The sequence below is a fragment of the Triturus cristatus genome, chromosome 3_1 (assembly GCF_964204655.1).
Source record: "Triturus cristatus chromosome 3_1, aTriCri1.1, whole genome shotgun sequence".
Lineage (NCBI taxonomy): Eukaryota > Metazoa > Chordata > Amphibia > Caudata > Salamandridae > Triturus > Triturus cristatus.
This window is the reverse complement of record NC_140583.1, coordinates 1,044,339,599-1,044,366,741: the sequence shown is the minus strand read 5'-3', so window position 1 is coordinate 1,044,366,741 and position 27,143 is coordinate 1,044,339,599.

The window sequence follows — 27,143 nt, the reverse complement described above, 5'->3', positions numbered from 1 at the left end:
TTCTTTAAAGGAGAGAGGGTAGGCCCCATTGGAGAGTTGATGAGGAGAATAGATCCCTTTATTGATCCATGATTTGTTATATAAGGTTTTTCCATTATAGAGTATTTTATGATTGTTCCAGAGAGATTCAAGGTTAGAATGCTTAAGGCTAATCTCTAAATGCTTGTCAATCTTTAGTAGAGCGGACTTTGTGTTCTTGAAAATTGATTTTGAGCAGGTGATCGTATTCAGGTTTGTGGTCAGGAGGGCCGCTGATGCAAGATTCATAAGAATTGATTTCTCAATGTCTAGCCAAACAGGGGTGTATTCGGCCGGTGGTATCAGCCAGTAAGAGCCTTGTTTTGCCAAAAATGCCATCTGATAGAGCTTAAACTCAGCTAAATTGACCCCTCCCAGTGTTTTGTCTAGTCTAAGTTTTTTCATACGAATTCACTTCTGCTGATGCACATGAGTAGGAGCATGCTATTGTTTTAAAGTTCTGCATCTTAAAGTTCTGACAAGCAGAGTCCCTCCTCTTCCCCAAAGCTGGAAGCACACCAGAGTAAGCAGAGTACATAGCTCCTTGGGCACTGATTATTGTGCTAAAAATGTCAAAAGCGAACGGATACCAATACCTAAAATATCAGATTGATTGAATACTTTGTTGTTTTTTTGGCCAGTACCCATTCATCTTCAGAGACCACCCATGCTCCTTTTTTTTTTTTTTTGGTAAAAGATTTTATTAAGTTTTCACACCCAGGGTCTTAGAGACCAACATTACACATATGACCAGCAGACGAGGAATCCCCCCTCAAAATACATATCAGGAGAAATCCGTTCCACTGCATGCCTACCCTACAGCCCCCACCCGCCGCCCCCTCTACCCGCACCCCCCCAGTCAGTGTGCCCGCAGTAAGTCCTCAGCAGCTACCTTCCATCCGGTCCTATGGCCTAAGACGTCCCCGCTCCGGGCGAACGGGCAGACCCCTGCTAGTAGTCAGCCCGAGAGAGAGGACCCTGCCGTGGCCTCCCTCCGCAGCCCTGTTCCCACCTGCGCTCTTCAACCGCTACCCAGGTAGAGTGCAGATAGCAAGTCCTCCATGAGTGTAACTAAGTGATCCCGTCCTGCATGCACTCCCCGCAGCCCCCGCCGACCCCGTCCCAGGCTCCACTCCCCCATCCACATCTACAGAATCCCCATCCTCCACAGCCTCCACATTCCTCGTCTCCCAGGAGCGCAGCTCTTCCACCAACACCTCCCACGCCCTCGCCACATCCAGCGCCTTCTCATTAGCGGTCCGCCTGGCCATCTGATGCCGAAGCGTCCCTTCGCTTCCCACCCAGGCCAGGAAACTCCCCCTCCATCTCCGAAAACTCGGGCCGGACTTGGCCTTCCAATGCAGAGTGAGCTCCCGCTTCGCTAGTATCAGCCCCAAATCGCAAAACTTGCTTGTGACCCTGGTGCGGGGGGTGTGCGGAAACCACAACAAAAGACAAGTCCCCATCTCCACCTCCAACTCACGGTCAGTCACCTGATTCAGACACGCCACCACATCCGCCCAGTACGAGCCCAGGCCCCGGCAGGACCAGAACATGTGACCAAAATCAGCCCCTTCTACTCCGCATCGAGGACATGGCGACTGAGAGCCTCCAAAATACCGCAGAATTTTGACCGGAGTGAGGTAAGCCCTATGAAGGGTGTAAAATTGGATCAACTGGAATCTAGCATTGCGCGTGCCCTTCCAGGCCCGCCGTAAAAGCTGTGCCCAAGTCGTCTCAGGAATGGGCCTGCCAAGATCCCCCTCCCATTTACCCCGCAAGACCTCCAAGGGTGCCAGCCTCTCCGTGGACAACCGTCTATACAGACAAGTAATGGCCTTAACCGTACCCGCCGCCATAGTGACGTATTGACATCCCTGGGAAATCGAGGGTTCCGACAGCCCCATCCCCCAGTGCTTCTGGATCCCACGCACCAAGGCAGCATGCAAAAGGTAGTCCCCCCGTGGTAGGTCATATGCCCCCTGCAGATCCTGAAACGACAGCAAAACGCCATCTCCGTATAAGTCCCCAATCATGTGCACCCCGCACTCCTCCCAGTGAGCCAGGGCCGACCAGTCCCCACCGTGCGGGAGGGCCGTGCACATGCCCAACGGTATCTCCGGGGCATACGGCCGGGCAAACCCCGCCCGTTTCTGACTACGGATCCAGCACAGCCGAAGCGTGCGTTCCTCGAGGGTAAGCTGATCCAATCGGAGCCATTGCCGGAGCACAATGAACGACAGTACATGGCGCGGAATGACCCTATCCTGAGGGCCCTCTGGGCCCCGAAACTCACGTGCCACGGCCTGCGTCAGCCACTGCAGCTGCGCCGCCAAATAGTACCATTCAAAATCGGGGGCTGCCAGCCCGCCCGCCTCCCGTGGCCTCAGCAGCGTCGACATCGCCACTCGTCGCCTCCCAGTTCCCCAAATAAACCCTGTCATTAAGGACCGAAGCGTCTGGAAAAAGGCGGCCGGAATCCAGATCGGCAGAGTACGGAAATAGTAGAGCAGGCGCGGTAGTGCTATCATCTTCAACAGCGCCACTCGTCCAGCAACCGAGAGGGGAAGGGTGCGCCAGAACGCCATACTACCCCTAAGCCCCCTCAGCGCGCCCCCCACATTCCCATCAAAAAGATCATTGGGGGTGTGGAATATACGGACGCCCAGGTACGGCAAACAGCCAGGTTCCCACCGCAGGTCAGCCAGCGCCAAGGGCTGCCGCGCTCCGAGCGACAGAGGGAACAGGCAGGTCTTAGTCCAATTCACCCGCAACCCCGACAAGCGACCAAATTCCTCCAGCAAAGTCCGAGCACCCCGGAGGGAATCCCCCGTATCAGCCAGATACAACAGGAGGTCATCCGCATACAACGATATGTGTTGCAGTTCCTCGCGCCACCAAACCCCCCGTAGTACTGCCCTTGCCGGGCGCGGGCCGCCAAAGGCTCCACGGCCAGCGCGAACAACAGCGGGGAGAGAGAGCAACCCTGGCGTGTGCCCCTCCCCACCAAGCACGCCGCCGAAATAGTACGTCCCGTACGGACCCTAGCCGTAGCGGAGCTATACAGCAGCTCGGTCCAGCGCACAAAATTATCACCGAGGCCAAATTCCCGCAGAGCCCGGAACAAATACGGCCACTCCACACTATCGAACGCCTTTTCAATGTCGACCGATAACACCGCGGCATCCGATCTCCCCTCCCCCTCGTCTCCCATTATCCGCACCAACCGCCGAATGCACGTCGCAGTGTTCCTAGTCGGGATGAACCCCGATTGATCCGAATGAACCAAGGAGCGCATATGACCCAACAATCGCGTAGCCAAGATCTTACTAAGAATCTTGTAGTCAACCGAGAGCATGGAAAGCGGCCGGTATGCCGCCATGGAGGTAGGAACCCCACCCTTCTTCAACAATGGGACTATGATCGCCTCTCTCATGGTGGCCGGAAGCCGTCCCAGACCCCACGCCTCCCGATATACCGCCTGTAGCCGCGGCGCCAGAATGTCCAAATACGCAGCGTAGAACTCCACCGGAAGGCCGTCAGCCCCAGGAGTCTTCTTCCGCGCCATATGCTTGACCGCCGCTCTAATTTCGTCCAGAGAGATCTCCGACCCCAGAGCAGAACCCTGTTCCGGGTCCAGGCGGGGCAACCCCGCAGCCTCCAAATAATCGTCCAGCCCATCCGGTAGACCCCGCATCCTACTCTGGTACAGCAGGGAATAGTAACCCAAAAACAAGTCATTAATCTCCTTTTGCGAGTGGACTAGGTTCCCCGTCGGCGCAGCCAAAGACACCACCGGGGAGCCCCGAGCCGCCGGATCAGCCAGCCAGGCCAAAAGCGTCCCCACCTTGTCACGCTCCGCTTGTGCCCGCACCATATATTCCTTGTGGTCATAGCAGCGGAGCCGCTCGACCTGCAGGGCTACCTCCTCCCACGCTGCCAGCAGCTCTCCACGGGTACCCTCAGACGCGTGGTCCTTCAACTCCGCCTGGCGCAACCGCGTCTCCGCCCGATCGACATCACGTAGCAGCACCTTGCGCTTCCCAGTCACAGACGAAATGCAAATCCCTCTCACTACCGCCTTGAGTGCATCCCACTCGTGCGCTCTACTCGTCGCCGTCCCCGAGTTACCCTGAAAGTAGCGCTCCACGCCGTCCCCCAGCTCCGCATGAAACACGGGGTCCTCCAGCAGCGCCGGATTCAAACGCCACGTCGGGATCGCCGGCCGCTGCCGCGACCAAAGTATCGTGATCAAGCACGGATTGTGATCCGAGAGCGTCCTTGCCAGGTACTCACTATAAGACGTGAGCTCTAGGGCCCCCGGGGTACACAAGAAACCATCCAGTCGAACATGCAAGTCATGTGGTGCCGAGTAAAAGGAGTAATCCCTATCTAATGGGTGGTGCTCGCGCCAGGCATCCACTAGACCCCACGCCTCCTGCCAGTCCCGTCGCACCTTAGCCACTCTGCGCACCCCGGACTGAGCCAGCGGGGGGTGAGAGCGATCCAATTCCACATCCAGTACGGAATTAAAGTCCCCCCCGAGAAACACGGTACCCGCTAAGTACGCCGCCAGCTTCCCAGAAAGCCGCGCAAAAAATGCAGAGTGCTCAGAATTCGGGGCATAGACACTGCAAAACGTCACATCCCTACCATCCAGCCGGCCAGCCACCAACACAAACCTCCCCTCAGGGTCTATCAGCGTGGTCAGGGGTTGGAAAGGAACCCCAGCTCGTACCCAAATTAAGGTCCCCCTAGCAAAGGCTGAGAATGTGGTGTAGAACAATTGACCCCTCCACCTCCGTTGTAGTGCCCGCCCCTCCACCTGATCAATATGTGTCTCCTGCAGGAAGGCCACTTGGATCCCCCTACGGACTAGATAAGCATGGACCTTATAACGTTTCCTCATGGAGTGCAACCCGCGCACATTCCATGTGACGCAGCGTAACTCAAGGCGGGTCGCCATACCGGAAAATACAACTGAGCACAATCCAACCCGGCCTAGCGGGCACACTGACATATCCCCCCCCTGCAAAACATCCCCAACAAACCCCCACCCCACCCTTCCCCAGAACAGGCTCTGAACCATAGTTACCCATCCAAACACTGTCCCAACGATGAAAGGCCCCCTGGTAGCTACCAGGGACTCACAGTAGGTGTGAGGTAAGAGGGGTGACCTAGCACCAGCACAAGCCGGACCGCGATCCCACCAGCCCACCAGATGTGTCAGGCCTCAATCACAACATTCCCCTCCTCTCGGCAGCGTCCCGACCCAGGCGGCCCCCCCGGACCACAAGACCCCCACCCGGCCCCTCAGCAGCAGAACCCCCGACATCACCCACTGCGCCAACCTCAACGTGCAAATCAGAATCGCAACCCATAAAGAAGGCAATAGTGTCACTCATCCAAAAGGCCATCGGCAGTTCCGGGAGTCACCCCCGATAGGAGTGCGACATCCTCCCCAGCGTCCTCCGACCCCTGCGAGTCTGCCCCCGAGGACGTCCGCCGGGAGCCCGAACCCACCGGTGACGCCGCCACTCCAGAAATAGCAGAGACCGCCTGCAGGGCCGCCCGCCTCTCCACCTCCGTCTGAGAAGCAGGCGGCGATCGTCCACTCCTGGCACGTTGCCTATTGCGGCGGCCCCGGCGTAGCCGCTGCCCAGCCCCCACCTCCGGGGCTCGCCGGCCAGGGCCATCCCTGCCGGCGCGGTGCCGCTCCAGCCACTGCCAGGCATCATCCGGCAAATCAAAGAACGTCGAAGTCCCATCCACCATCACCTTCAAACGGGCCGGAAAGTACAGAGCATACTGGAGCCCCACCTCTCGGAGGGCCTTCTTAACTGCCATGAAGGAGTAGCGGCTCCGCTGGACCTCCTGGGAATAATCAGGATAAAGAGAGACCGCAGCATTATCCACTTTGTACGGGCCTGACGCCCGGGCATTCCGCAGGATAAGGTCACGATCCCTGTAGTGCAGCAGGCGTGCCACCACTGGCCTAGGGGGGCCGCCCGCCGCCGGAGGGCGAAACAGCACCCGGTGGGCCCTCTCCAAGGTGTAGAACTGCGACAGGCCTTCGCGCGCCACCACTTCTCGCAGCCACTTCTCCAGGAACTCGACCATATCGTCCCCTTCAATTCTCTCGGGAAGGCCCACCACTCGGATGTTGTTGCGTCGATTGCGCCCTTCCGCCTCCTCAGCCCTCTTCTCCAACCGCTGCACCCTGTGCTCCAAGCCACTCAGTGAGGTCTCCGTCGCCCTCTGGGCAGGCTCCAGCGTCTCCAACTTGTGTTCCGCAGTTGTGACGCGGTCAACCAATTTGGCATGATCGGCGCGCAAAAATCCAAGACTTGTGGACACTTGCGCAATGTCACGGCCCAAAGCCTCCCGCGTGTCCGATATGGCCTTTAGAATTTGATCCAGCTGCTGCTGTTGGAGTCCCGCCGCCGAGGCACCATCCGTGCCCGGAGCCTGAGAGTCAGGCGGGCCGTCCTGGTGCTCAGCCGGAGCCCCCCCTGGGCCCCGTCGCGGCTTCCCCATGTTCGGGCCTCGGCTATGGTCCAGCCCCGATCTCCCCGACCAGCGGCAAAAGTCCCAGGAGCCCCCCGGGCCCACAGGACCAGGAAGGGCAAGTCCACGTCCGCCGCACCCGGGGCAGGGGCGACCACCGCGGTCTCAGCGAGGCAGAGGGGGATCAGCGGGCAGCCGCAGATGCACAGTCGCGGCACCCGATCACGTGCACCCCAAGGAGAGGCCGGTAAGTAGGAGTCCTGCACCGCTCCCAGTCCAGCGCCGCCAGGGGACCACACAGCCCCGAGTCCAATCCACCAAGCGAGGGCTCCCCCCGCTGCCCAGGAAGCACAGGTCCAGCACGCTCGGCGCCAACACCAGCAAGGGCACAGCACCCACCGTCACAGAGGGCCACGAGGCAGGGGGCACCACCGGGCCAGTCCACGCCAGCCCTCCCGTGGGCCGACGATCACGCACGCCAGCACTCGGAGGGGCGAGGCCCCCTCAGCACCACAGGGCTGCCCATCGCCCCCAGGGTCCTCCGTTTCTGCCGCGGGTCACAGTCCACCGCCAGCGCCCCGAAGAGGCGCGTTCCCGCGATCTCGCCGGCACCAGCTCCACGGGTCCCGCGGCGGCGCCCCAGGCTCCAGATGTTCCGCCGCTGCTCCCGGCCGCTCACAGGCCACTATCCTCCGCCAGGATCGGCGCCGCTCCGCCCACACAGCTCAGGGCCAGCAAGCCACAGCGCGGTCCGCAAGCCGCCCCCGCCGAGTCCTCCTCCACTTCCGGCAGGGCCGCGCTCCACGCAACTCCGGGGATGACAGAGGCCGCAGGCAAGATGGCCGGTCCCCACCGGGCAGGGCCCTCACAGTTTCCGCGCTAGGCAGCCCCCGGCGCCGCCGTAAAGGATCCAATCAGACGGCCAGCTCCTCTCCGTCCAGGGGAGCCCCCTCCCGGGTCGCAGACACCGCCAGCGAGGGTCACGTCAGGATAAATCGCACGGCCAGCACGGAGCTCAGGGCTCACGCGTCCATGCTCGGCGGCCTCCAAGCCACTCCCCCCCCGACCACCCATGCTTCTTTACGGCCCTCCCAAAGAAAAAATCCTAGAGCCAGGCCTGGTTGTAACGTTGACCTAGACACACATCCTAAGATAAAGGACCCCACAGATACTACATGAGATAATATGGATAATATGTGACTGGTCCAGGGGTTGTGCGGCCAGATTTTTTTATTGGGAGGGTCACCTGACTGGAAATGCTTGTGGTGGATGGGTATGGGGTGGGTGTTTTGCATCCTCAGGGGAAGAGCTACATTGTTGCGTGTCCAACAGGACACTACAGAGGCAAATTTGTTTGCTATCTCATGAAAGTTCAAGAGCACTGCTTTACAATTCATTGATTCGTCCATAGTGCGTGTTTCTCACACTTTTGCTACTTTAAGGCACACTGAGGCATAGTCACAGTTTGTGTGGGCCCTGCTGAATGTAAAGTGCTAACAAACTTTAGGAAAGGACTCCTTCACCCCAGGCAATTCAGCCGGTGAACGTAGGGGTGGTCCGTGGAAGGGGGGGGAGTTAGGAAGAGAGATAACGACGATGAAGTGACATTATAAGGCCTTGTCTGTGACATGATCTGTTTTTGTAGAACACCGCAGCGCCATAGATTTCCATATGGACTTAGGATCATTCTTTCCGTGTGGAATTGTGTGTTGCTGGGGGCAGTGAAGTGTTTTACTGGCCCTCAGGTTATTTCCAGTTAAATGTTTCCAGTAGCTCTATTACCTCAGTGAAGTGTTTATATAGGCCATCTTACTGACCCAAGGGAGTGATTTAATTGGCCTGATTCAGAAAGGTAAACTTACACTTTTGTGTACGTTTATGATTGCTTGGTAGTCACAAAGGGATTTACCAGTAGTATCTTTACGAGTGCGGAGTCTCCGCACAAAAAAGAAATCAGGCCCGGAGTGTTTTTGTTGGCTCTTTCGCTGGATTTATAGAAGTATTCTCAGTGGCTCTCTTGAACGGTCTTTGTTCAATGGGCACTTTGCTAGACTTCCTACTTATTGGTGTGAAGCATTATTTAGCAGCTCTTTTACAGTCCCCAGATGAAGTGTTTTCCCTATCCTGTTAAATACTCCAGTGGTTCTGTTAGTGTCCGCTTCCTACTCTGACGTAGTATATTTAGTGTTTCTTGTTTCTAGTAGAGCTCAGTGTTTAAGTGTTTTTTTCTGACTCAGGTGGGGCTTATTCTTGGCCCTCTTACTCTGCAGTAAAGTGTTTCAGTAGCCGTTTCTAACTTGAATGGAGTGTTTTTTTGTTGTTGGTCGCTCTGTCAGTCCATTAGCTTGCTTTTAATGGCTCTTTCTCGCTGCTTTGGGGTGTGTTGGGGGTGCTCTTACGCCAATAGTGTTTTAGTTTCTGTTTCCCTTAATGGCCCTTTTACTGATGCCATTGGAGTGTTTTACTGGCTTTTTTGACTTGGAAGTAATGTATTCAGTGCTCCTCTCACTTACTCTTGGAGTATGTTAGTTGCTCTCAAGTGGCGTGTTTTTAGTGGCTATCTCATTCGCTCCCATTGTATATTCATCTGTTTTCCAAATATGAGTTTGATGTATTTTGTTGCCCTGTCACTCGGTATCTTTGTCACTCTATTTTCTCAACTGCAGAATCTTTTCTGATTGGCTCATGCTTATTTTTCCACCAGATCATGGGTAAGCTGTGTTTACACAATCTAAGAGACAGCCAATTACAACTCTATCTCAACATACTGAAACTAAGGCTTACACGATGTATTGATTCATCTACAGGTTTAAGGAACCTGCAAAACCAACACAACCACTCCAGTCATCTTACTTCCTAGAACTGCCCCAAACTCACGGGCTGGACGAGGATTTCCTCAGTGGTGTTAAAGTTGAGCCTGTAAAACCACTGTACACATATGGGAAAACCTGGTTGACTAGGGTGGGAAGAAATGTTTTAGAGATGGTTGTTGTTCAATGTTAAGTTGCAGTTTGGCTTTGGAGAGCTTCCTGTTCGCTAAGAAGAAAAAACAAAACTGTATTTACTTTTCCTGTAATTTGGTGGCCCCATCTTAAAGCACCAGCCCTGATGGTGGTGGACTCTTAAAACCTTTTATGTTGGTGTGAGGGCAGGAGGAATTGTCCAAGATGTGAACTTAAACGATTTGTGCAAACCTGAGGGAAACATCTGCTCTCTTTGGTGTGATCAAAGGAGATGTTTACAGCTTCCCAGAGTTGGTTCTGTGAAATTATGAGAAAGGTACAACCGTTGCAGAGATGGCAACTTTAAAGGAGAGTACACCGACTGATGCAGCGGAGTTTACCAGCTCTACACATTCATACACACAACACTAATTTGGGCCCATATACATTCATACACACAATGAGCTGGCAAATATCCACTGGTCATCAATTTTATCTTACGCAGGGGTCTTCAAAGTGTGGGGCGCGACCCCCAGGGGGGCCGTGAAGTGATGGAAAGGGGGTCGCACATTCCCGGTCACACTTCTGCCCAGGCACAACAAGGGATTCAGCCTCCCTCCTCCCCCGTAGTGTGTCTCAGCTCGAGCTGCTGTGGGCTCCGCTGGGCTGTCTGCAGTCTTATCTCCTGAGTTTTTCACAGGTCGTTAAGTACCATTTGCAGATTTACATACCTTTTGTAAAGTGGTTACTGAGGCTTAGTTTTTTTTTCTAGTTCCAGTACCCCCTGGGCCCCAACTCTGCCTTTTCCTTACATTTGTATTTTACAGTTACTGCAGTAGGGCGAGAATGCATTTCATGAAAATAAATATAAAGTAGGGTTGCAAGAAGAAAAATACCAGCCATTTGATGTTTAAAGAGCCGGCAAAGGCCTCCTCTTGACACTAAATGGGATTGTAAATAAAATCATATGCATTCATTCGTAATGTGACTTTTCTGTCTTTGTTCCCTTTAATTATCAGTCATGGATCATTGAGGCAGCCCTGGAACACAATTAAAAGTGCTTTCTATTTGTATTTGCTGTTCCAAGTACGCACAGATGAGTGCTGAAATATACAGCTTTAGGTGACTGCTTATTTTTGTACCGTCTGGGACATCGAAATAATGAGCAGGCAACCCTAACCATAGGACTGGAAGTGTGTTGCAGGATCAGCATATTATTTATTTCCTCCACCCTCGATCCCTGATTAATGTCCTAATAGCAATAGTTTAACTTATATCTTAAACCCTATGCTGCCGTCAATAATATGCTGAGTTACTTCAAGTGTTTGGGAATGCACCCTGCATTCAGAGAACTCACTTCTCATTCTCGCACTTCACTTTCACGCTCACCCTGCACTCACAGCGATCGCAATGCACTCACACTGATCACCATGCACTCACATCATTCACCCTCTCACACTGCACTCACAGTGATCACTCTGCACTCACAATGCACTTGCGGTGTTCACCCTGTACCTCAGCCTGCAGTCACACCACTCATCTGCACTCATGTGACACCTCATTCACCTGTCCCCTCACTGCTCAATTTGCAACTTGCTCAAACAAGCCCATCATTAACCATGCATTCATTCGTCCCACTCTGCACTTACATCCGCACCCAAATTCATAGTCACCTCACTCACCCTGCAGTCACTCCTCTTTCCCTACTCTCACACTGTCGCATCACTCACCGTGCACTCACATGGGCACACTTCTCATCCACAGAGTGCAGAGGGTTAATGTGCCTGCTACAACGAACATGTACTATGCAGATCACAGAACTGTGAGTAAACTGAGTAGCACTATAAAAAAAAAAATGTTTGTCTGAAAGGTGCTACAGAGAGATGAGGTGCTTTGTTGGTGAGTGGTAGTGATGGAATTTATGGAGAAGGAGGAAACTGGGATGGGGCACCAAAAAAGACTGTTGTGCCGTGTGTGGCCAGTGCTATGGCCAGCCCTGCCTGGGAGTGTAGGCCCCCTCGCGAAGTTTGGGTCCAGTCGCTCCCATGCTTCTGCCTACTACTATTATTATTTACATTTGTAGTGTGCTGCTATTACCAAAAGGTGTCCTGGGGCTAATAGCCATCTGCTGCCTGAAGGCAAATGAGAAACATACAGAAGGGGAAGGAGAACCAGCCAAATGGGGTGACCTACAGAGCATAGAGCCAGGTTTTTAAATCTTCCTAAAGGATAATAGAGTCTTGGTGGAGCGAAGCAAAGGAGGGGGGACGTTCCATAACTGTGTGGCCTGCACCAAAACAGCAAGACAAACAATTTGTGCCTTCCTGAACTAGGGAACAATAAGCAGAGTGGCACAGGCCAAGAGGAGCATACGGGTCCAACCCGTGTGCTCGGTGAGGAGAGATGAGAGGATGAGAAAGGACAGCAAGGGAGTGAGGGAATTTGATTGAAGAGGTCAGGGATGAGGAGAAATGTGAAGTGCCGAAGGGAAGTGCGGACACGCAAGAAGTGAGTGTGAGGGAAAGTTGAGGGCACAGAGGAGGGCTACTGTCAAACTGTGAGAGAAGATAGCTGAGAGATGATCTGTGACCTAAAAAGTAATTTGATGCGACATTGGTGAAGGACAGCAGCGATAGGGGAAGAGAGGGAGTACTGGGGTGGGTGCTGAGCAGTGATTAATTTGTAATTAAACATGTACCAGGAACCTCACCAGTAGGCCACTGCAACTTTAACCACCCACCCATTGCCTTGCATGTGCGGCCAATGTCAATACCTATGCAACTACCAACCATAACACTGTACAAGTGTGACTATTTCAAGCCCCCAAAGCTATAAGAATGGCATGGATGTCAGGCGTTTATCTTTTTTAGTGTATATTGAATTAATTAACAGCTGTTCTGCTCATCTCTAAATTACACAGACAGAGCCATCAAGTGGCATGTGGCAGACGGTCATATTGCCAGTGTGCACAATTAGGTGCCAGAGCGGAGCAACGGAAACCAGCTGCTCAAATTAAGCACTGGTGCTGAGGTAACAGGGGAGAGGGACATTGGTTCAAGAAGGTGTGAAAAAACAAAGGATAGATGTGAAAGCTGAATGGGGGACTGGAGAGGTGTAAGATACAAATAGACAACAATTTGAACGGAGAGACTTGAGATGAATGAGAAGTGCAGATGGGCACGGGAGGTGACAGGGCCAGAGAGGCCATGAAATAAATGCGAGAAACTGTTAGAGATGACGGCAGTGAAAAGGCAGAATGGCAAGAGGTGATTAAGGGTGAAGTGAGAAGTTGAATGGGGAGAGTTTAGAAGTTGTAAGAAGGGGTGAAAGAAAATGGCCTGCAACGTGAGAGAGGGATCCAGGATTTGGAGAGGAGAGAGGGATGGAAGGGAGGGGTGAGAGGAAAGTGGCATGGGTAAATTGCTTAACTCTGCACAAGACCACCAGGGTTTTAAGGGACCCCTGCTGCTCCCGGCCAGGGCCAGGTGAGCTTCTAATGTGGCAGCACGTATTCCTGCGGAGTGGAAGGCCCATCGCAAAGGTTGACTAGACCTCTTTCTGATGTTAATTGCTGTATTTTGGTTATAAACTGGTACTGATGGGGGAAATCTTTCCTCAGTGTTACTGTGTGCAAAAAAATTCAAAATAATGAAGCAATTCTATCCCAAAATAACGCTGCATCACATAACATTATTTAAATTTTCTTCCCACACAATTTAGTCAAGCCTGTCGTGTAATTTGGTCCTCACCTGCCTCGTAATTCCAGAAACCCTGCCTACAGGTTTAGAAATATTTACCAGGAGGGGGTCCTTACGACTGAAAATGTTGACAGGGGGGTCTCGGAACCCAAAAGTTTGAAGACCTCTTCCCTAGGAAACCTTTACACCAGTATTCTTACCATTCCTGTCTCCTGAGTAAATGGACGTTCGATAAGATCTAGTAGTAGATTAAAATAGGGAGGAATGGCAATAATACATTTAACTTAAATTTAAGAACCACAGATTCAGAGGGAATTTTAAAAGTTTATCTGAATTAATAATTTTGTGAATCGAATCAAATACACATCTATCTATAACTTACCTCTGTTATACCAAATTCAAGTGTATGATCCACCCACAAATGTTTCAATTCCATGTTCACCCGCAATTTGATTTGGCCAAGTAGTGGGGTGAGGACATCACACCATACCAAGTGCAATATTTTTCTTTAGTCTATTGTCTAACTCCCCGCCCCTTAATTTTAATACCCACAAGCTTTATTCCAACAAGCATTTCATATTATGATCGATACATTTATGGTAAAATGTTGCTTTGACTTCCTCTCGTAGGGTTCAGAAAGTTGAGTTCCCATGTCCTTGCTAGGCTTAGGGTTTGGCAGTCTTCCCGTGACTTCATTGACTTTAGAGCAGAGATGTAAGACGCATGCGTGGTTGCGACAAAGGATGAGGGCATCAGTCACCCTCCAAGGCCCAAATGCAAACTATTAATAAAGTCAGAGAGAAACATGTTAGAATACAAAATTAGCTGAATTCACTGTATACCACTTACTTCTACTCTAACCCCATTTATTTAATAAATCTTTCGCATTAATAGCTTAGTAGTACGTGCATAGGTTAGTTTCAGCTCGGCATGTGCATTAGTGTGTTATTTTAAAGAGGCTATTTAAGAAGCTACTGCGCACCTGCAAAGATTTCCCCCATGTGACAGAGAACGTCATGCTATGTAGATGTAGTAGACGCATGCACAAAAGAATTCCTGCGTTTAAGCGGCAGGTTACTTTTAAGACAGCACATAGAAAAGCTTCCCCTAGATATGATTATGTAAAATGTGGTGCAATTTTAGTACTCACGGACAGGTTGGTTACAGTATTACATGTTATTCGAGAGGATTGCATACGAGCAAGTTTCTTTAGATGTGAAACCTTGCTCCATCAACACCGACCCCAACCATGTGTCAGTAGAATTTGTGCAAACCTGAGAGAGCTCAGCTGTATACGGAGCTTTCTGTCATAATAATGAGTAAAAACATATCACAGTACAAAATTATTGTGAGCAGAATATTGACTGCTATAATATTTTGAAGGTAGGTGCTGGACATGACCATCTTTTGTGCATTAGTCCCCCAGATTTTCGTCTTGGCTGTTTTTTTGGGGCTTAGTACTCTGGGCACTTTACCCCTGCTAACTAATGGTAAACACCCTGGGGCCGATTCACAGAACTAACTTAAGACAAAATCCTTAACTTACTACTTTTGGTATTCACAGAAGTTAGGATTTTGTCTTAAGACAAACTTAAGACAGACTTAAGACAGACTTAAGACAAAATCCTAACTTAAGTCTGTCTTAAGACAAAACCCTAACTTCTGTGAATACAAAAAGTAGTAAGTTTAGGATTTTGTCTTAAGTTAGTTCTGTGACTCAGTCCCCCTATGCTCCCCTTTAAACATGATCAAACAGGTATACTACTTAGTGGCATATTTAATTTACTACCACAGAAACACAAATGTCAACTTGATGGGCTTACTGATCCCCAAGAAGCCTGGGAAAGGCAAACACAATTGATACTATAAATTGACACAGGGCTGCTGGAATTGTAGCAGCAGTCCTGTGTAGTTCAATAATAGCGACGTGCTCTCGCTAATGTTCCAGATGACAAAGGAGACTTTCTGCACAGCTCGATGTTAGAAGGCTCACAAACCCCTTACATGAGTTCATGTGTTTCTTCAGAACCTAAAGATCTGTGCTGCTGCTCAATGTGTTCATTCGAATGAAAGCAAAAAACAAATGTGTTTAAACAACTGTGCGTGGAAAATACACAGGTATACACAATCATCCAGTGATCCTATGAGTCATCATAGAGTGAAGGATTCACTGGCGGTATCTGTAGAATACAAATAGGTTGAGGGTTAAGAGGCTGAAACATGTCAACTTTTTATTGATACTTGGGCCTGATTACGATGTCGGTCGGAAAGCCTCTGACCGACAGTCGGAATTTCCTAGACCGTCTCGGGACTGACTGACCGATTACTATGCAGGGGAACCATTCGGTCATTCTGAATCGGATCCGGATAGCTTTCCAAGAGTCCGAGTTGGTCTAAGCCGATTCGTACAGCTCAATGGACAGCGCTTGCGACCGACCGATTACGATGTCAGATTCCAACAGCCTTTCCGACTCAGTCTGTCCGACACGAAAAGGCTGTTCGAAATTGCATTTGTGGTCTCCTAGCAGGCCCCCCTTCATCCTGAAGCCTCCAGTTAGGGGTCAGGGGGGTACCCAAGGGATCCCCCTGTAAAACCATGCACAGTGTGGCCCACCACAGGGTGCAAGGTTTTCCGCAGAGACCCATTTTCACCATAGGAGCCTGTGTTGTCAGTCGGAACACAGGCTCCCATTGAAGTCAATGGGAGTCCTTCCGAACTGTGTTCGGTAGCATCATAATCAGTCGGTCGGAACCGCTGACTGTGAGTCGGTCGGAACCGCTGACTGTGAGTCGGTCAGAACCGAATCCGACAAGGAGTTGTGCGATTTGGTTTCCTACCAACATCGTAATTAGGCCCTAGGAGCGGGTCTAATTTCTCCCTACAGTGCCCTCCCTGTTCTCAATTCTGGCCCAGGGACGCATGAATGAAGCTGTTTTGCGTTTTGTAGCCCGTACTGTGACTAGGCTTCATGGTATGAGGAGATTCCCAGTGATGAAGCATGAAACCTATGGTGGATAAGGAAAATCCTCCTTTTAAAGGGACATTCCACTATGGCTAGTTCCCCAGCAACGATAGCAACTTCCTATAGACTGAAGGGTTTCCTTTTTGGCACCAAGGTATACCCAGGGCCTGTAAGTTAAATGTCACGAGTCAGCTGCAGCACCCATTGTGCCATCCACTACAGAAACAATGTAAACATGATTGCAGACTGTCAGCAGTAGCCTGGCTGTGCAGGTTTTAAATGCAAATTCAACCGGAGAAAACAACCCCTTTTGATAGGCCTAAGCCTTCCTTTTAAATGTGTATAAGTCACCCCTAAGTAAGCCTTATTGCCCATAAAGGCAGGGTGCACAGCATTTAACAGTAGGACATCTAAAAGTTTAATGTTAAACATGTCCTTACAGTGAAAATGCCTTCACAACTATCTCCATTATAACAGGTTTGGCTGTTGAATAGGAAAACACGGTGATGCAATATTAAATGCTGATCCTGCATCTCAGAAATGGGACTATCTAGAAAATTCAACAACTATTTTAATGGCTGTTAAAAATTTAATTCAATAGTAATATTGTATTTCTTCTAAATATTACAGAAAAATAACTTTTTCAAAGTTACCTTAGCACTTGCTGAAGTCCCTGGAAACTAAGGGCCTCATTTATGGGTTGTTTGCCATAGGGCAGAGCAGCAGACCTTGCTGCTGTGCTGCTCTACGGCAAAAGAAAAGGGCAGGAATGCGCCGTATCTAATTGATACGGCGCATTCCTGTCCTTTTCTCCAGCGCCGGCGCACAATGGTCTGCCATGTGCCAACGCAGGTTCCTTTGCACACGGTGCAAGGGTGCCTGCGTTGCAGGGATGATTATTTTTGTGCAGGTAGCGAAACCTTCCTGCACAAAAACAATCACAAGAGGCTTTTTCCTCTTTCTATGAGTGCTAGAATGCAGCACACATAAAAAGAGGAAAAACGAGGAGAAATAAAGATTTTTCTCCTCGTTGTGCCTCCCACATGCCTCCCCTGGGAGGCGTAAGATTTTGGCGCTGCCTCAAACTTTTGATTTCTGGTAAATCTGGTGCACTGTCAAAAAGCCATAGATGTTGCTGGGAATGCCCCCAGAAACACCCATGGAATGCCCCTTTCACGCAGTTTTCTGTGTGAAAGGGGCACATATTTATAAGGCTATGAAAAGCCACGTAACGTGGCTTTACGTGGCCTTATAAATATGCCAGTGGCACATTACGCCATCGGAACGCTAAAAAAGTGACGTTCTGGCTGCGTAAAAGTGCCTGTAAAATGTGCATTTTGTTCTCCCACTTCAGCCAGCCAGCAATTAGTATTTAAATAGATGTGAATAAAGTGTGAACTTGCTCTCAGGAGCAAGACAATTGGTTGACCTAAATTGGCAGAGATGACCCCTCTAAGACTGACATAATATACAAAGGGGGATTGGGAGGATCCTTTTTGACATTAAAGTATCAACTCTTGCTTGAAATACACATCCTGTCTGATTGGACTGCTTGGGCTTTTCATATCACACTTGGGATGCACTTTAAAGAGGCCTCCCTTGTCACAGGCAAATGCTAGCTGCCATTTGGGCAGAGCGCTTCAGTTGTCTTCCCTGCCATTCAGGTCTCAATTAAGGTGGGCGTGTTTTGACATTACAGTGTCACAGCCTGTTTGAAAGGTCCGCTAGATTGCATATAATATTTGGGGGCATACCTACTGGGGTGGGGGGAATAGAATGGCAAAACAATTTGTTTGTATCCACTGTCTGGTTGCTGAAACGTCAGCTGCCTTTTACCAGACGTCTCTCTCTGATATTCTTGTGGGAAACGGGGCTGTATCAAACTGGATTTTGCTGTTTGATCTGGGAAGACACTATCATCACCATACTACACTACCCATACACACCCTGGCCCTCGGAGCTCAAGTTTAATGTGGTGAAAACTTTGGACATCTTTGAAAATGCCCAAAGTGGATAGGGTTAGCCCTGAAAATCTTTACCCTATTGCTAGGGGCATCCCCGTGGGTAATTTCTGACCACTAGCTCGTGCCAGGCATTAATGTGGCACCCACTTTAGAAAACTGGACTGGGGGAAGATCAGAAGAGGAAGACCTGTTGTTTGAAACCTGAGAAGAGCCCTGGAGGATGGGACTCTGTATGTTTTAACTACAAATCCGACCTGCCAAAATAACCCCTTTTGACAGGCCTAAACCTTCCTTCTAAATAGTTATGTCACCCCTAAGAATGCCTTCTTGCCCTTAAAGGCAAGATGCATGGTATTGTAAAGTAGGACATGTAAAGGTTTGATGTTACACATGTCCTTACAGTGAAAATGCCCCCAAAGCTTTTTTCATTGGAGCATGTTTGGTTGTTTCCTTGGAGAGCACTGTGATGAAATATTAAATACTAATCCTGTATCTCAGGAATTGGACTATCTAGAAAAATAATTAACACCTATTTTTAATGGCTGTTAAACATCCATTCATTTGTAAAGTCAAATTTGTCCTGAATGTTGAGGAAAAGTAATATTTAAAAGTTACCTTTGCCTGCCTAAGGTCCCTTGGAACTTAATGTGATTTTATTATCCCCCTTTGGTCAGCCAGTAATTAGCAATTCAATAGGTCTGAATAAAGAGTGAACTTGCTCTGAAGAGCGAGAAAATAGTCTCCCCTGAATGGGCAGAGATTACCTTTCTGAACCTGACAGATATGCAAAGAGGATCTGAGAGGATCCTTTGTGACATTAAAGTGTCAACTCCTGCTTGAAATACACGTCCTGCTTATATAGTCTGCTTGAGCTTTTCATATGACATTTGGGATGCACTTCAAAGAGGCCTCCCCTGCCACAAGCAAATGTTAGCTGACACTTGGGCAGGACGCTTTGGTGTCTTCCAGCCAATCATACCTCAATCAGAGTGGGCCATTTTTGGCATTATAGTGTCAGTCTGTTTGACAGGTCCACTAAGTTTACATATAACATTTTAGAGTAAACTTAAAAGGAAGGAGATAGAATGCTAATCAGTTTGTGTGTATCCACTGTCTAGTTTCTGAAAACTCATCTTCCTTTTACCAGACTTCTGTCTCAGAGGTTCTTGTGGGTACAGGGACTGCATCAAACTGGATTTTGGTGTTAGAAATGGGATGACACTGGGATCACAATAGTACACTACCCTTTATCCATCTTGAAAATGCCCAAAGGGAATATGGTTAGCCCCAGGAATCTTTAGCCCATTGGCTAAGGCATCCCCATGTGTCATTTCCACCCACTAGCTCATGCCAAGGCATAATTGTTGCACTTTCAGGCACCCTCTTGAGAATACTCCTGGACCTGAGGAAGATAAGAAGAGGACTGAACCTACTATCTGAAACCTGAGAAGAGCCCTGGAGGTCTGGATCTGCTATATCTTTTGTACCCAGGATAAATAAGTGGACTCCAAGGGTCATAAGGCTGACCTTCTGTTAAAGATACTGAGGCAAAACAAGCTTCAAGATTCCTTTTCCTGCAACTACACAGTTGACAGGTGGCAACTGGACCTGGAATGTGATCTCCTGCCTTGCACCTGCCTGCCACACTTTTAGCCTCTAAGTATCTACCCTGAAGTCCTCGGGGGCTTTAGAATGGTATTTCTGTAGTGAAGTGTGCAGATACTCAGTATCACACAGTGCCTGCTCATTTAAATCACTGTTCTGTGGAGGATAAAATAGCTTCAATAAAGATGCGTAACACTTGCAAACGTTTAGTTGAGCACCAAGAGCCAGATTTATCATACTGTTGCATTGTCCTTGCGTCACACAAGGTAACGCAAGGGCAGTGCAACACTGAAGTAAGATTTACCAAGCAATGCGAGGCCGCCTTGCTTAGACATGCAGTGCTTGGTAAATCTGCAGTAACGCAAGGCAGTGCAGGTCGCTGCCTCGCGTTACCCTTCCCCAAGGAGCATTACTCTGCCCCAGGGAGGCGTTCCATGGGTGGAGCGTGGATGTTCCCACACATCCCCCCATGGATGTTTGCGCACTTCGAGATTTACCATTAGTGGGAAACCTGGGAATGTATCAAAATACTATACCTGCCCAGAGGAGGCGCAAGGAGGATAATTATTGTTATTTCGCCTTGTTTTTTCCCTCTCCCTATATGTGCTGCATTCTGCAGCACACATTGAAAGAGGAAAAAGCCTCAGCAGATTGTTTTTGTTGTTAAAGGGTGACTTGAAACCGTCAAAATGAAAAAATGACACAGACTCCTCTTGGAAATGGAAAAACAGTTCTTTACTAACTGTTGGGAATGGTAATTACACACAGGTAGGCTCCTCGGCTCTTTTTCAAATTGCTGCTTCACATGCATCTCTTTTTATACACATCTTTCACAATACTTTATTACAAAACAGTAAACAGTCAATAATAATTGACTTGCAAGTTATAGATCAGGGGTACTCATAGTACGGCCCGCGGGCCGCCAGCGGCCCGGCAAGCCTTCCTTGGCGGCCCGCTGGGGCTCTCAGTTGTGCATACTTAATTCAGAGAGGTAATCAAATTGATTTCCGAGGCCCGCGTTTCAAGAGACTGCGCGAGCGCAGACGTTCAAGTGGTGGCGCTAACAGAATTATGTGACTGGGAGGGAAAGTGCGAGCAGTTTGGAGCAGCTGTCGAAAATCACATGGTGCTTCGAGTTACCACCCGGGATAGCCTTCCTTCGTGCCATGAGGCCTCCTCGAAGGCAAGCAATCTTGCCTCTTGGCTGACCGTGGCATGCATGGAAACCCCTCGAAGTTGTCAGAAATTGACTCGCCCAAAGGCCTCTTCCAAATAAACCACCTTCCCTAAATGTATTCAGGTCATATCTACTATCGGTGTGCTGCCACTTGTTTTTTGTGGCATCAAAAGCAAAACGCGTGCAGATTCCATCAAAAATCTACCCCAGTTTGTTTATTTGCCCCTTAAAAATACACAGTGCAAATTTTGCAGATAAACCCTGATAAATTCACAAAGCAGGTTTTCTATAATTCTCCCAGGACTTGATGATCATCATTGACTCGACCTGACGGTATTGAAGTGCTTTACATGAGCACCAGCTGCATTACAGATTAACACTTGCATTTTGTTAGGCACGGGGAGATTAGGTGATTTGCCCAGAATCACAGGATGCCGAGCGTCCCTGCCGTGTAAGATTACAGTTTCACGATGTTTTTCACCCAGCATACAGTTAACAGACATGCCAACACTCCCGATTCAGGCGGGAGACTACCGATTTCATGGCTAGTCTCCCACCTCCCGATTCCTGCAAGCAAAAACCCGATTCCTCGGGGTTTCAGCAGACAGGGCTTGGTATTGTGTAACGGGCTAATTCTTCCAGCAATAGTCAGAATGGCGATGCAGGAGGTCTAGAAGAGGTGAAACACCAACAAAGCCCCATTAACAAGCAATGGTCTGTGAAGTATTGGGAGGGGGGGGGCGGCGGCTGTGTGTGTGCCCGAAGCTGTTTCAGCCCGGGCTGACGAGGGAGGAGGGGGAGGGAGGAGGGGGGGAGGTGTATGCACTGGCCGCAACCTGCCAGGCCAGTTCAAACTCTTGCATCCCCCTCTTTCTCTGCCTGCGATTGCGCTCCATGCTTCTGAAAGGTGATTAAAAAAACACGTGAATTTGCTTTCAAATGTCCGATCCTGCAGCAGCACACTTCCAAAGTCCATACAGGACAGAAACCCGATTGAAGGCCCCCTTCTCCTGAATTTTTTTTTTTTTTTTTTTTAACTCTCCCACTTTGTATGAGTTAATATCAAATTCTTATGACATTAAACACTGTACTTTTGTTGTATTTATTGAAAAACAGCTTTTTTCAAATGTACCAACCAAATGTTTAACAGGTTCTCACTGTGAGGAACATATTAAGTCAACGGCGCGTTAATATGTGGAAAATATACCTGAGATTTGTAATTGGTGGAACAACTTTTCGTTTTCGCTTCACATTTGCGTGCTTTTGATGTCCCAGGCTGCTCACACCAGCAGAGGAGACTTCTGCAAACACACTTAGCACATGAAAGGGTGTTTGGTGCAGTCACACTGCCCAGTGCCAGGGGGGGGCAGGGCCACTAGAAGCACCTTTTGTTTCCCTGGTAATCAGATTGTCAGTCTGTTGTTGTGACAACTGCTTTACATTCTCGGCTCTAATCTTTGCTGAGTGGCTCAGACAAGGGGCAGGTGAAGTCTCAATGACCAAAACTATTGACTGCAGGGCAATGTCAGCATGGCTGGGGAAAGTCAGTAGGATTTCTTATAGCGTTTCCTGTCCCACTTTTGCACAGATAGAGACAGAGAGGCAGGGACAGATAGAGACAGGGACAGATAGAGGCAGGGACAGACAGATAGAGACAGAGACAGATAGAGACACAGATAGAGACAGAGACAGATAGAGGCATGGACAGACGGATAGAGGCAGGGACAGACAGACAGAGGCAGGGACAGACAGACAGAGGCAGGGACAGACAGACAGAGGCAGGGACAGACAGAGGCAGGGACAGACAGAGGCAGGGACAGACAGGGAGAGTGAGAGAGAGAACACGAGAGAGAGAGAACGAGAGAGAGAGAGCGAGAGAGAAAGAGAGAGAGAGAGATGTGCATGCTGGGTCTGGTGGCTCAGTGGACGAAGGCATCCGCTGCAGGGGCCTGTGTTCAAGCTCATGGTCACAGTTTTTTTTTCTAGCCCCGCCCCCGGCCCCACTGGCCCCGCCCCCTCCCCCACTGACCCCGCCCCCACCGGTGCGGCCCTCGGCCACAAACCACACTCTAAATTTGGCCCCCGAGAGAAAGTTTGTGAGTACCCCTGTTATAGATTGAAGTCGGAAAAACACTCAGAGACCAGTGACCCCACAGCCCCAAACTCTGACCTAATCCTCTAGACATTCTTTATTGCACTTCCAACTATACTTAACAAACGAAGGGGCATATTCTCAAGGACCTATCGCTGAGTTATCGGCACTTTATCGCAGCCAAAGTCACGATAAATGTATTGCCCCATTCACAAGCTGGTGCAAACAGCCGATATTACCAGATTTCCGGCGATAGCATCCTCAAAAATCATCGCCACAGATGACCCAGGCAACTAACGCTAATGAGATGCAGAGTAGGCGTTCCCGTGCAAAAAGCAGCGAACACACCACTTCGCAACATTCTCAACGACCAGCCAGATGGGCGATAAGATCACACAACAGGCGATAAGGCGCGTTAGCAGCAGGAATTTAACACCTGCTCTGACCTGGTGCAAATTCGGACGACAAACGACACCAGAAAAGGGAGCCCAGCCCAGAGCCACACCTAAAGAACTACAGATGCCATGGAGCTACTCATCATGCAGCTCGGAGCCCCAACAGGGCCACAACACCCACTGCCACCATTCCCAGGACTGCCACCCGGACCCCCCACCGCACCACCACCAGGCAGTGCAGACAAAGACAGCGGACCTTCAGGAAACGTACAAGCCTCACAGACTTAACACCAGAGAATGTCATTGCCCACTACAGACTCAAAAGGACAACCATCCTCCGCATCCTGAACATCATTGCCCACAGGCTGACAGTACCAACACAGCGGACAACCAACATCCCACCTCAGACAAAGCTGCTGGCTGTGCTGCACCTGTTGGCCTCTGGGACATTCCAACCAACAACCGCCAGAGTCGGAGGAGTCTCACAGCCAGCCCTATCCAAATTCCTCACACCTGTCCTGGACGCCATCATCAGCTTGGTGCCCCAGTACCTATCCCCCACACTGCGCAGGAACAGTTGGAGACCAAGCAAGGCTTCTACGCACGTGTTGGGGGCAATTGACTGCACACATGTGCTACTTGTGCCCCCTGCCAACACTGCACACAATTACCGCAACAGAAAGCACACGCATTCCATCAATGTGCAGGCAATAGTGGACCACTGGAGACTCTTCACCAATGCCGTCACCAACTAACCAGGCAGTGTGCATGACTCATACATCTTCCGACAGTCCGACATTAAATGGAGCTTCCAGGATGGCACCTACGGAAATGCAGTGCTCGTTGGTAAGTACCAAATGAACACACCACAGACCTCAACTCCACAATCATGGAACCCACAACTCGGGGAATGCACATGTTACAAACTCACATACAACATGCCAAACAACATGCACGCCCACCACATATGACAGCACAACGTACTGCAGTAACCTGGGCCAGCCATGTACATGAGCCATTAACGGCATGGCACCTCAGCCAAACACAATAGCAGAGTGTGGGGAGAGGTGGGAACCAGGCATGTGCGAAGGAGGCAAGTGACCCATGAATGAGAATGCACACAATGTCAAGTGTGGCGTGGATGTTCTGGACAGACTGCAGTATACAGACCACAGACATATCCATGTCGACATATACTGCTGGTGGTGGTAGTGTTGTGGACAGTGTACGCAACCATGTCGTCCCAGCCAGTGGGGAAGATCTCGGAGATTGAGCCTGTTACATCCCCCCTGTAAGCGTGAGCGGAGTGGGCTGGCCCGGCGTACGCCAGGCCAGCATAGGGGTGTGAATAAAAAGCACGTAGCCCTGGGCGTGGTTCTCTTCCGGAATCCCCAACGTGTCTGCCAGGCTGGCGCCTCTCACCCCGCCACGAGGCAGACGCCGTGAGCGGTGTTGCCTGCGATCCTGTGCGCCTGCTGCACCCCAGGCCGCTGGTCCCCAGACCTCATCTTGCCGGCCCCTGCGCATCCAGGCCTCACTGCTCACCTTTCGACACCTGTGTGTCTCCAAGAGGGCCCACCACGTTCCGGTGCAAGCTCCAAGCCTGAGGCCTGCGACCTTGGCAGCCTCCTCAGACCATCACGGCCTCCGCGAGCAAGCCCCACAGTACTCCTTTCTCATTGACGTACTCCACCGGCATACCCAGCCGATAAGTAGGTCACACATTCGGAACTGAGTCTTGATTACACAATGGCAGAGTACATATGTCATGGCTGTGTTTATGTCACTATACTTCCTTCGATGTGGTGCCACCAACTCTGTGCATAGCATTCCGACCACAAGTGTCTGTGGGCCCTTGCTGACTTCTGCCTCCGGCCTACACTGCGGTTGAGTAGGCCACACATTTGGAACTTAATCATGATTATGCAATGGCAGAGTACACATCGTTGTACGCAAGGAGAGGAGTAAGAGGAAGACGTGGTTCAGTCCTGAGGAAAAAAGGATCCTCATTACAGAGGTGATCGAACAGTACCAACAACTGCTCTGGTGCCACTAACTCTGTGCATCGGAAGCCAACGACACGCGGCTGAGGGCCCATGCTGACCGCTGCCTCCAGCCCACACTGCGGTCCTGTAGGTCACACATTTGGAACTGAACCTTGATTTATTTATGGCCGACTTGATATCCTTGTACAGGCCTCATCGCAGACTGCATCCCCTTCCAGCTCTGGTACCACTGACTCTGTGCCACAGGAGTCATGGACACTCTCTGGTTGAACTTTGGTGGCATCTGAGTCTATGGCCTGGGTGTTATCATCATCATCATGTAGCTGATACTGATATGGTGGGAAAAAGTGGACTGTAGCATTCAACTCCTCCATATTGCCAGTTTCTGCTTGCTTATGCCCTATGCATCATGCCCTGGATGAGCACCTTCCACTGTTCCCGTAACACTCCGTGACATTCTCCTTGGGCATCAATGTGGACCCGCTCAGCTCGCGTGGCCATATCTCAGTGCACCGCAAGTCACCATCCCTTTTGGGTGTGCCTGTGCCTGCCGTAGTGCAACCGGGACTACTAACTCTGTGCTGCTCAAGACATGGACCCTTGCTGTTTGTACTTTGAACTTCTGATTGTCTGATCACTGTTGTGGTTGTTGCCAGCACCAACCAACCCCTGAGTGGTGGCTTACACTACCCACCACCCATCCAGCACAGGTGTCACTGGATGTGTGACCCTGGCAATAAAAGGTGCCGAGCGCACGTGCCCGTAGCCAGTTCCACAAATTATCTCAGTGTGTCCGTGTGGTCATTATGTATGCATGAGGGCCCCGGGCCATACCACATTACATTGTGCTGTGTACAGCGGGCGCTACCTTGTCACCTTAGGCAGTGGGGTAGAACTGGGACATGTAGCTGTGTCGGACCCCCTGTGAGCGTAAGGGACTGGAACGGCGTAGGGCATAGGGCTGCGGTCATTCAACATGTGGCTCTGGGCGTGGATGACTTTAGGCCTTGCCAAGGAAGTTGCTAATGTGTCTGTCGCTGGTGTAGTGTCAGCTCCACCCGTCACGCAATATACAGGGTCGCTATGTAGCATGCCCGCGGAGTGCGGGCTCGGCCGAAGGGGTTAATGAAGGAGTGCAAGCCCGCTCGTGGTCTGGGATCAGACATGCCAACTGTTGTGTGTGTCGCTATTTCCACAGCATAGGCCAAAGGTCTACCCTCAACTGCATAGCGAGTTCAGCCAGGCATGAACTCTACATCTGTGTCTGCCCTGTCCTTACCATAGGCCTACACACATGTGGCCGCCTATCTTCAGCACACAAACTCACTGTGTCGTTGTCAGGCTTGTGGACATGTGCAGACAGGCATGACAATAGTGTGCTGTAGGGGTGCAAGTGATGCAAAAGCGCTGCGCACACTAGTGAACAGGCTCGGGGGAGGGAGGGGCAGCAGTGAGGCTACGTAATACACATTGATGCCACTCATTTGCAACAAGCAGTACATGTCATACAGGAATCACAAAGTCACACATATCACACACCAATGAACCAGTGAGCCTGCCAATACATCATGCAGAACCAACTATTGACTCATGTCTCTCTGCACTGTTACAGGTGACCAAGGATATGCACTCTGCGCTTGGATGATGACACCCCTCCGAGCACCAAACACACAGGCCCAGAGGCAGTACAATGCGGCCCACAAACGCACCAGGAGCATCGTGGAACACACATATGGCGTGTTGAAGTCACGTTTCAGGTGCCTGGACGTCACAGGT